Source organism: Palaemon carinicauda, chromosome 8 (genome assembly GCF_036898095.1).
Source record: "Palaemon carinicauda isolate YSFRI2023 chromosome 8, ASM3689809v2, whole genome shotgun sequence".
Classification (NCBI taxonomy): domain Eukaryota; kingdom Metazoa; phylum Arthropoda; class Malacostraca; order Decapoda; family Palaemonidae; genus Palaemon; species Palaemon carinicauda.
In genome coordinates, this window is record NC_090732.1 from 78,300,390 (window position 1) to 78,313,575 (window position 13,186).

Genomic DNA, 13,186 nt, shown 5'->3' on the forward strand with positions numbered 1-13,186 from the left:
ACACTTAATACATGTCAGCATTACTTCAGATTACTTGTCTTTGTTTTTGTCACCAAACAAGCAAATGTCACTGTCAGCTATGCCCCGTGTTACACAGACCCTCCCAATCTGGGTTGTAGTCAACTGATTTATTGCAATCTCGGCATGTGGCAGTGAATTTGCACACATTGGATTGACCTCAAAGTTGAACACAGAACACTCTTATTGGCTAATCTCTATCTTGATGTATCTCATGCAAAGTTACATGACCTACCATAATGTTCACAGCTCTAACTTCGAGCTTTTGTATGGTTACTAGAACTGTTCTCTCATACTCGCTTGAGAGGCTACCATCTGTTGATCTGATGAAGTCTTCTTGCAATTCTTCATCACAGCATTCCAATAATTCTATCACTCAATCTTTCCAACTGGTGCCTGTTGCCTCTGCTTAATGTGACCATCTTGTAAAGTATGACAATCCCTCATTTATTCCAGATGAGGTGGTTGGGGGTCTTTTCACCATTTTGGCCTTAGTAAATTGTTGAGTCTCAGAAATGAGGAGAGGTTCTAGTGTGAGTAACAAGATAAAGCTGTAGTAACTGTGCTACAATGTCATTTTCCAAGTCCTCTGTAGTATAACAACACCCTGACACTGGACAACTCACGCCCAGTGTATAGAGTCCTTTCAATGACGTCACTGGGAATCGCCGGCGGCCATGCTGGAGGACATACAAAGCGAAAACATAGCGGCTGCTACAGCGAATATGGACAATGAGAGCGACTTTGTCAAACTATTGTCGGGTGATGATAAGCGTTTTTACAAGCAGAAACTCTATCTAATTGATGGCCTAGATCCATACCAGATGCAGAATTCATTCAACTTATGGCACATGCAATTTAGATGCTTTTTAAACTTACAAAGGCAGAACATGAGTGGGCATACATTTCCATCGAATAATCTGCTTCCAGAATTTGGTGTATTTCCCTTTAATGCTTCTAAGTCCAAAATTAGATAAACACTGGGCCAATGAAGAGAGTGTTTATAATTATAAAGCTAATATTGATCATTTAGCCTAACCTTATGTATTATAATTTTTTATTGTCAAAATGTATGTACAAGTTTTGCATTATTATGTCAAATCTTTATCAGTTCATGCCTAACCATTGTGTTTGTGTTTGGTTACAAATGCTATAATTTCTTATATACATATAAACATATGATGGACAAACTCTATTGTAATGCTCTTGGATGATCGTTTTGCCTCCTTGCAATTAAATGCGCAAGTTTAATTATTTTTTCGATGTTTCATATATAAGCTGAAGACCCCTTCGGGTTAAACCAGCTTTCAGATATTATTATTATTATTATTATTATTATTATTATTATTATTATTAATCAATGTTTATTCATCACATAGGCCTGTATGTCTGCACAATTTAATACTCAAATTAAAATAAATATAAACATACACTTAATTATATATAGGCATGAGCACCTTGACGAAATAGAGACCTAGGTAAGTAGCCTTTGTTAATATAGCCAATATGGGCGCTTTTAATTTTTGTTTTGAAAATCTGAGATGCCCCTTTTGATGTTTAAAAATTGAGATGCCCCCTCCCCCACACACACTACACACTGAACTGACGATGATACTTGTGAAGTCACCCATGCGATCGGATATAGCATGTTTACACAGGAATAATGATACTTTTAGGGCCTAGCCGAGACTGACCTGATATGAAATGATCAGAACAGATATGTGCCCAGGGTAGTGAGGATTCACGTAGATCAGCCCGTGATATTCTGTTCAACCACAAGTCACGTCTGCGCTTGGATAATTCTTCTGTCTCTTTGTCCTGATTCTGAATAACTGCCGGTATGCGGTAGAAACTCTTGTCATCTCTTTGTCCTCGATTCTCACAAACAACGATAGTGCAAAAACTGGGCATTGTGTGAATGTGAATGTGATGAGATGGCTAACTATTCAAGAGTTCAACCACAGCTATTCACTGAACGCGTCTTTGTATGTCCTCCAAGATGGCGGACCGGAAGTTTGATGACGTATAATGAAAGGACTCTATTGGGTTGAGTGTTAACATGAATAATCAATAGATATTTAATCAAGCAATCACTTTATTTAAGCAATTTTTGCAATCAATTCTGGAACTCAAAGCCGAGAAGTGTCATTATCAAACAAATATAACAGCTAAGTGTTATAAACAAACATTTACCATTACATACACTACTAAATCTGTTATAGTGTATAAAATACAACCACATTATCATGTAAACTGGTTGTGCAAGCGTGAGAGAGTTAACGCAGTGAACTCGGAATGGTGTAAGGATCTCACAGGATTCAAATGATATTGGATGAACAATTGGGCTAAGTTAAGACCGTTGCTTGAACTTAGCTGCATCCCATTACACCAATGTGTATAAAATGTGGTGCAATGATGAACCCTCAGACTTTATAATTCCAATGAATGAATGAATGATTTGAAGTTCTCTGGCATCCTGACATTTATAATTTCAAAGTCTCAAATCATGGATACAGAATTATGGCATTATTATTATTATTATTATTATTATTATTATTATTATTATTATTATTATTATTATTATTATTATTATTATTATTATTATTATTACAAGCTAAGCTACAACCCTAGTTGAAAAAGCAAGATGCTATAAAGCTCCAACAGGGGAAAATAAACCAATAGAGTAAAGGAAACAAGGAAATAAATAAACTAAAAGAGAAGTAATGACCAATCAAAATGAAATATTTGAAGAACAGTAACATTACATTAGATCTTTCATATATAAACTAAAAAAAAAAAATTAAAAAAAGAGGAAGAAAAATAGGACAGAATAGTGTGTCTGAGTGTATCATCAAACAAGAGAACTCTAACCCAAGACAGTTGAAGGCCATGGTACAGAGGTTATGGCACTATTCAAGACGTAAGAACAATGGTTTGATTTTGGAGTGTCCTCCTAGAAGAGCTTCTTACCATAGCTAGAGTCTCTTCTACCCTTATCAAGAGTAGAGTAGCCAATGAGCAATGACAGTGAAGTAGTTAACACCTTGAGAGAAAAATTGTTTGGTAATCTCAGTTTTGTAAGGTGTATGAGGACAGAGGAGAATGTGGAAAGTAAAGGCTAGACTATTCGGTGTCATCATCTCCACCTACGCCTATTGACGTAAAGGGCCTCAAAATTCGGTGTATGTGTAGGCAAATGAAAAATGAGCTGTAACCAGAGAGAGGGATTCAATGTAGTACTGTCGGGCCAGTCAAAGGACACAATATCTCTCTAGCAGTAGTATCTCAATGGGTGGCTGGGGCGTTGGCCAACCTACTACATCAGACAAATTGGAGTAAATGTAACCTTTCTCAGAACAAAAGTATTGAAATTCCAATTTCACTGCCTGGTTCATTCCAAAATAAGTAAAATATGTTAAAAAAAAATCCTGCTATTTGTTTAATCTAGCAAGGATAGAATAAAATGAAGGCATACAAGCCACACTGATCTGAAATAAATCCATATATCACAATAACCGTATATTGGTGTTCAATAGCACTAATCTAGAAATAGACCAGGAAAAGAGAATTACTCTAAGTATATCAAGTGGCACCACTGGAAATTGGGTCGATATATAAAGAACCTGCAACTCTCCCTAAGTAGAATACTATTTGTTTGAAAAAAAGACTGTATATCAAATTTAGGAAGTGCATTGACTATGAAACTCTATAAAGACTCGTACCAATGTACTATGCCTCTAAACTATAGAAACCCCATTGAAAGCTAGGGGCTGGTGATTATGTTGCTCAGGAAAAGGACGTGTGATCCGCAGACTGATATAATTCTGTAAAAACCAAACCCTAATTCAATTAAGCCATAAAAGAATAATAAGTCTAGGAAAAGTTGTATCATATAGTATTTTCAGAACTTGTAATCTACATTATTGATATTAAAATTGCTAACACGTACACAGTACCAGTTATAATTCAGCTGGGTGATCTCAATAACAAGTGTCGATTTCTAAGATGTAATGGTGTAGTTATGGGGGGGGGGGGGTGAATAGGAGCCATACGCCTCCACTGAAAGGCCATGCAACTCAGATACCCAACACAGATTGGCTCATGATTCTTCAATCTCTTCTTTGAATCTTCTAAAACTAGCTTTATTTTCTATTATAATTCTCATTTAATATATAGCATCTAGCAAATTAAACAAATTAAACCTCTCTGTGGTAGTATTTACCATAAATCAATAGCTTTGCTGTTTACCAATGACAAAACTAATTTGGTTTAATGCAACCAAAACATAATGTCAGCACTGGAGTTCAAGTTTTCTTGACATAATTGTTTTGAAACACTTGGCTGACCGGTAACTTTGAGATACTTCCTTTCATGAAACTGAATTAAAACTAAGAAGGAGACTAATTAACAGGAAATCAATGGGAGATATTGTTGTAAATAACCTCCAGTTGCTGTCTGCCTTTATGCATCTTTGCAAAAAAGAATTTAATTACCTCTGTCTGTGATTGATAAAGTTCCCCTTGGCTCTTCTGCCAACATCAGCTTCTTATGAAAGGAGTTTTTCCTTACTAAGGCTCATAAAAGTTACTTATGAAATTCTATGGGTGACACAGAGAATTCACTCAAAAGGAGCTAACAGTCTTAACAGGGAAGAATTTGTTGATCACATTGGAAAGCAGCTCAACAACAGTAGGATTCAGCTGTTCTGGGCAGTATTTTTGCACTAGTCTTCCCTGAACAATGCTTAATGAATCTATGAATTTGAACCGATCTCTAATTTACAATGAATATTATATGAACATAATTTTGACCTTTATTCAGCCTTAAAGGTCACAATGATTAATATTTCAATCACTAATTTCCTTGCTTTAAAACATAGAGCATATTCATATCTGTTATTTTTTATATTCATATTTAGGTATTTGTAGCCTGGAATAAAGATGCAGGCTGTCTCGTGTCAATTATTTTATGGTTTTAACCGGTGGCATTTGGCAGATGTAATCTAGGCAAAGCTAAAAATATGCATATTAGCATCACCACTTTAAAAGAAAAAAAAACTAATTTATCTTCATCCTAAACAAGAAGCTAAAGTTGAGAGAGTGGGCCACTGGATGTAACGTAAAAAAAAAAAAAAAAAAAAATTGTGGCCCATTGAGTGGCACCAACTCTGTTAACCCTAGCTACATCACTGCCCAGATGTTGACTAACTTGACTCAATCAGGTTAAAGGAGTAAATACTTGTTAGGATTCCTGAACAGACTTAACTATTACACAACTTTTGCAATACAAGTGCTGCGCAAATTATTGTAAAAGATCAACAACCCACAGGCATCTAAAATATGACATTCCCTATGTATGTCAGGTTGAAAGTGTATGTCAAGGCAAAAATTGATTGGCAAACTTCATGAGAAGGAAATAATTATGCCATATGAACTTTATATATATATATATATATATATATATATATATATATATATATATATATATATATATATATATATATATATATATATATATATGGCTATCTGGGTGAATTTTTTATCGAACAATATGTTGAAGAAGATATGTGGCCAACAGTTCTGCAAAAGGGGCTTTTCCTTACTTATCCCTTTCAAGTATTTCATCATGAGCTTATGGACTAATTTATAACTAAAATTTAAGAATATAATTTGCTCTAATGCAAAACACTGTTTTAGTGTAGATATCAAATTAAAACCAATAATTTCCCTGTTAAATAAAAAAGAAAAAAAAAACGTTAAAGGCTGCTTCCTTTAAAATGTCCAAGTATCTGTTGATGCACCAAATTTCAATAATTTTCTGCTCTGTTGGGTTCTGAAAATGATGGATTTTTATTAATCAAAGCTGGTTTTACATCTGCCGATTTTTTTTTCTCACCATATGGGTAACTGCCGCGGTTCAAAACACTTGTTTTATCACATAACAATAACAATTGTCAACGTTATGAAAGTTCGCTGTTGCTTTTTGAAGCTTCTTACCCTTTCTTAAGGAAATTCTGAGGCATAGATATTCACCTCAACGTGGTGAAAGGTTTTTTTTGTATTGCCAAGAGAGCAAAGCTAGTAATTGCCACTAATAGATTGCCACTATCACGATTAGTAACATGACTATTCATATCCCTATTCTTTGGTTTTAGATTTATTTTCTTTTTGTAAAGTGTTACACACACACACACACACACACACACACACACACACATATATATATATATATATATATATATATATATATATATATATATATATATATATATATATACATATATATATGTATATATATATGTATATATATATATATATATATATATATATATATATATATATATATATATATATATATCATCATCATCGTCATCATCCTCATCATCATCATCATCTCCTCCAACGCATATTGACGCAAAGGGCCTCAGTTAGGTTTTGCCAGTCGTCTCTATCTTGAGATTTTAATTCAATATTTCTCCATTCATCATATCCTACTTCACACTTCATAGTCCTCAACCATGTAGGCCTGGGTATTCTAACTCTTCTAATGCCAAGTGGAGCCCAGCTAAACGTTTGGTGAACTAATCTCTCTTGGGGCGTGTGAAGAGCATGTCCAAACCATTTCCAACGACCCTTCACCATGATCTCATCCACATATGGCACTCGAGTAATTTCTCTTATAGTTTCATTTCTAATCCTGTCCTGCCATTTAATTCCCAATATCCTTCAGAGGACTTTGTTCTGAAATCTACTAAATCTGTTGGAGATTGTATCATTGTCATACCATGACTCATGTCCATATAGTAAGACCGATCTCACTAAACTGATATATAGTCTGATTTTTAAGTGTAATTTCAGGCGATTTGATTTCCAAATTTTACTAAATCTAGCCATCGTCTGATTTGCTTTTTTTCAATCTTTCACTAAACTCAATTCTTAAGACCCTGTATTATAGATTGGAGTCCCTAAATATTTAAAAGATTCTACTTCATTAATCCTTTCTCCTTCAAATGATATTTCATCTTTCATTTGTATACTCTGTTCTCATCATCTGTCTTTCTTCTTTTTATCTTGAGCCCAAACTCATGTGATATTTCATGCATTCTGGTAACCAAGCATTGCAAATCCTGTGGTGTTCTGCTAATAAGGACAGCATCATCAGCATACTCTAGGTCTGCTAATTTCCTATTGCCAATCAAGTCCAATCATTCTCCACCATCTATGACTGTTCTACGCATGACAAAATCCAGGAGGAGGATAAACAACATTGGTGACAACACATTCCCTAGGAGTACTTAGCTATTCACTGGAAATTCATTTGATAGGACTCCATTAACATTAATTTTACACTTGCTGTGCTCATGAACAAACTTAATCAAATTCACATATTTAAAAGGAATTCCATAATAACGAAGGACTCTCTATAAAATTGGCCGGTGCACACTATCAAGGGCTTTTTCATAGTCCACAAATGTCATCAACCTGTACAACCTGTTTCAAAATGATAATTTGATCAGTACAACTTCTACTTTTTTGAAATCCTGCTTGTTCATAGCTCAGATTTTCATCAATCTTTCTCTCCAGTCTCTTTAGAATAAGCATCCTATATATTTTCATAACAACTGACGTAAGTGTGATGCCTCTGTAATTATTGCAATCAACCAGGTCTCCTCTTTTTTTTTTTTTTTTTTTTTTTGTCAAATTCACCAATACTCCTAACTCCCATTCATCAGGTTTTTCCTCTTCATGCAGTATTCTACAAAATAATCTAGTAAGTATTCTGGGGTTCACTGCATTTTAAGCCAGTATCATCTCAGCAGTTATTCCATCGTATCCAGGGGCTTTCCATCTCTTGAGTTTTTAATGATAGCTTCGACTTCAAACACACTTAATTCATTCATGGGTACATCAAGGTCTTCATCAAGTTCAGGTATATCAATCAAACTCTTCACTTCGTATCTCCTATTCATAACCTCACTAAAGTGTTCCATCCAACGATGCCTTTCTTCATCTTCTGTTGTTATAACCGATCCATATCTCTTTTTGATGGGTATATGCTTCTTCTTTTTTCACCCCTTACATATTTTATCAATAATTATATGACCAATTCTTCTCAGCCTCATCTGCTTTCCAGCCTAAATCTTCTCTCGAGTCATTCCTGTCTTTTCTTTTGAACTCACTATCAATACTGGAATACTTAGCATGCTCTACCTTGTAATTTTCATTACTTTCTCGAAAAATTTCAATGATAAATTTCTGTCCTTGTCTCCTTTTAATAGTATCTCAATTATAATTTTATATTCATGGCTTTCTCCTTGTAACTGCGTGTCCCAAAAATTCACTACCAATTGACGGATATATGTTTTTAATATCCCACCATTCTTCATTGATTGTCTGTTCTTCGTCTCTCAAAGTCTCTAAGACTGCAAATCGATTCCTACATTCAATTGCAAATGTTCCACTGTGTCCTTCTTCCTGAAGCTTAGTTGTATGAAACCTAGGTATTCTATCTACTTTTCTGTTATGTGCTTTCAGTTTTAATTTCAGTGTAGCAATGAGGAGCTGGTGATCACTATACCAATATCTGCATCGCTATAGCTTCTTACAATTCTCAGAGTCCTCCATCTCTCTCTTTATATATATATATGTATATATATATATATATATATATATATATATATATATATATATATATATATATATAAAGAGAGAGAGAGAGAGAGAGAGAGAGAGAGAGAGAGAGAGAGAGAGAGAGAGAGAGAGAGAGAGAGAGAGAGAGAGAGAGAAGTCCGCTAAAATAAAGTGCAGTCGGATGATTAGATTTTACTAGAATCAATAGTTTTTTGTATTTCTGGTTATTCTACGAGGGTTTACAGGGTTCCTCCTTATCGCTTTTAATACTCTATATTATTATTATTATTATTATTATTATTATTATTATTATTATTATTATTATTATTATTACTGCAAGCTAGGCTATAACCTTTGTTGGAAAAGCAAGATGATATAAGCCCAAAGGCTCCAAAAGGGAAAAATAGCCCAGCGAGGAAAGGAAAAAAGGAAATGAATAAACTACAAGAGAAGAATAAACAATCAAAATAAGATATTTCAAAAACAACAAGAACATTAAATTAGATACTTCACATATAAAATATATATTTTATGTTTTATATTTTATAGTATGCTTATTCTACAGAGGCTAGAGAGATAGGTTGATGAAAGGCTGAGAGATGAAAAAGCAGAATTTAGAAAAGGTAGATGTTGTACTGACCAAATATTCATTTTAAGACATGTTGTACAGCAATGTGTAGAATATAGCAATCTACTGTTGATGGCATTTGTGGACTATGAAAAAGTCTTTGATAGTGTGCACCAGCCAATTTTGTGGAGAGTCCATCGTTATTATGGAGTCCCTCTTGAATATGTAACTTTGATTAAGTCTGTTCATGAGCATAGTAAGTGCAAAGTTAATGTTAATGGAGTCCTATCAAATGAATTTCCAATGAACAGTGGAGTACTCCTAGGGAATGTGTTGTCATCTATGTTGTTTATCCTCCCCATGGATTTTGTAATGCATAGAACAGTTGGAGATGGTGAAGAAAGGTTGGACTGGATTGGTTATAGGAAATTAGCAGACCTAGAGTATGCTGATGACGCAGTCCTTATTAACAGAACACCACAGGATTTGTAATGCTTGCTTACCAGAATGCATGAAATATCTCAGGAGGTTGGACTTAAGGTAAATAGAAGAAATACAGATGATGAGGACGGAATGTGCAATGGAAGGGAGAAAGGTATGAGGTAGAATCATTTAAATATTTAGAAACTATGATCCCTAGTACAGAGTCTTTAGAATTAAAGTTTAATGAAAGATTGAAAAAAGCAAGTCAGAAAATGGCTAGGTTAAATGAAATATGGAAATCAAATCGACTGAAATTACACATAAAAATCCGACTATATATCAGTTTAGTGAGATCGGTGTTACTGTATGGACATGAGTCGTGGTATGACAATGAAAAAATATTCAACAGATTTTGTAGATTTGAGAACAAAGCCCTCAGAAGAATATTGGGAGTTAAATGGCAGGACAGGATTAGAAATGAAACTATAAGACAGATTACTCGAGTGCCATATGTGGATGAGATCATCATTATTGAGGGGCAGATAGAGATGGTTTCGTCATGCTCTTTGCATTTCCCAAGATAAATTACTTCACCAAACTTTCAACTGGGCTCCACAAGGCACTAGAAGAGTTGGAATACCCAGATCTACATGGCTGAGGACCATGGAGCGTGAAGTAGGAGAGGACGATTGGAGAATATTGATTTAAATGACTGGCGAAATCTAACTGAGACCCTTTGCGTAAATAGGCGTAGGAGGAGATGATGATGATGACATAATATAAACAATAAAAACTTAAAAAAGAAAAAATAATAGGAAGAGAAATAATATAGAACAGCATGCCTGAGTGTACCCCCAAGCAAGAGAACCCTAATCCCAATCGTCTCGCTGATGATGTGTAATGTGAATTCAGTTATTATTATTATTATTATTATTATTATTATTGTTGTTGTTGTTGTTGTTGCTCATTTAGAATTCTTGTTTATTGCAATATAGATTATGAAAACACTTGATACCAAATATTCATTCAAGATTATGTGTGTAGATATCTATGCGTAATCATACGTACATAATCACATAAGATATATATATACAAACACACAAACGTGCATACACACACACACATATATACATGTATATATATATATATATATATATATATATATATATATATATATATATATATATATATATATATATGTATACACACACACACACACACACATATATATATATATATATATATATATATATATATATATATATATATATATATATATATACATGTATATATGTGTGTGTGTGAGTGTGTGTGAGTGTACAACAAATGCAGCTGTTTCTGGTGCACTGTAGGACAAAGGTCTCAGACATGTCTTTATTCATGTCCAGCGGCTGACCAGTTTTTATCACCAAGCAGGCCAGTGCGGTTTGGTGATGGTGAGAGACTTTTATCTGATCGCTCACGACAAACCAACTTAGTATGGGTGTTTCTGACTAGTACAGCTTTGCTGATCATGGCGATACACAAAACCTTTCACCACGTTAAGGTATATATATATATATATATATATATATATATATATATATATATATATATATATATATATAAAAATGAAGCTTTTGTCCTTTTATTGATCATGAACATCCCATTATTATTATTATTATTATTATTATTATCATTATTATTATTATTAATACCAATTCTCCAGCAAGAACAAAAATAATCTCCTTTTGTACTAGCGTAGGAGTTAAGAAATCAGCGGTTTGATAAAAAGGAAAAATAGCATTTGGATCTGTAGCTCCAAAGCATCAAGGTCCATCAAGAGTGTTTTAATTTCACGGAGCCGAAAAAGCTAAACAAGGTAGTTTAGTCTCAGGAGAACAGGGATGAAGATAATGCCGTTAATGAGGCCTTGAATGATTTACAAGGAAATTAAATGACGGGAGACAGAGGTTAGAGCACTCAGTGACAAGAAGATGAAGTGAGACAGCTGTTGACAGTGGACAGAAACGGGGATAGGGAATTTGGGAGAGAGGACAGTTAGTAGGTGAAGGGGGCCAACATCAAAAGCTTCCGAAGAGGAACCAATTCTGGGTTAGTGGTGACGACGGAGACTTCCAAGGGTATGGGAGGATTGGAGAAGTGGCCCTGAAAACGGAACTTGTCTGAAACTAAATACGCATTATTTCTTTAGAGAACAACGCCTAGACTTGATCCTTTAAGTAAGAAAAGTCAACACGCAAGTACACGCCAACACTAGATTAGTTACAAGGGACGTCTTTGTATCATAACTTCATAAGCGGTTTTTTTATTTTTTCGGTAATGAACAATACATATATCTTTATTTATTTTAGGTGAATTTGGTGCACAGCTTGACAATATTTTAAATTCAAACGAGAAGTTGCGTTTTAATTTATCTAACAAACTGTTACAATTATATATCAGAATCTTGAAAGAGTGACATAATCAAATCATACTTAACTTAAGCGATAGGATTGTCGTTTTAGTTAAGGTTGAATAGTTAAATACTGTAAATAGACATACACATTGGGAGAGAGAGAGAGAGAGAGAGAGAGAGAGAGAGAGAGAGAGAGAGAGAGAGAGAGAGAGAGAGAGAGAGAGAGAGAGAGAGAGAGAATTTAACAGTTCTCGTCTTTTACATAAATTTAGCTTGCAATTACTTCCCGATGACCATATGCAAATGACCTAGTGTTGTAGAGTACATCGTGCAACGTTTTCTTTTACAATTTTTATAATGTTATCCAAATTTTGATAGTGTTATTAGCTTTATTAAACATATTTTATGCCTATTATTATTTACATAATTGCTATAATGTCACTTACCAATGCTTTAATAACATCATCACCATTAGTGTATCGATATTATTATTATTATTATTATTATTATTATTATTATTATTATTATTATTATTATTATTATTAGTTAAGCTACAACCCTAGTTGCAAAGAATAAAAGTATATAGGGAAATAAATAAACTATATGAGAAGTAATTGATAAAAATATAAAACATCCTAAGATTAGCAACAAGGTTAAAATATTTATGTTATATACTACATAAACTATGAAGAGAGACTCATGTCAGCTGTTCAACATGAAATCAGTCGCTACAAGATAAACTTCTGAAATTCCACTGATTCAGCAATCTAATTGGGAAGATCATTCCACAATCTGGTCACAGCAGGATTAAAACTTCTAGAATACTGAGTAGTATTGAGCATTATGATGAAGAAGGCAAGACTGTTAGAATTAACTGCATATGTAGTACTACGTACAGGATGGTACAATCTGGGAAGATCTGAATGCAAAGGATGGTCAGAATTATGAAGACTTATGCAACATTCATAAAGAACTATCTGAACGTCGGTGCCAGAGATTAATGTTCAGATCTGGAATAAGAAATTTGATAGACTAAAATAGACGTAGGGTAAACAACAATAGACGAGTGAAATAAATTTGTAAACGAGTCGAGGAGAAATAGAGAATGCAATAGGACTTAGGCAATTTTTTTTTTTTTTTTAACTTTTG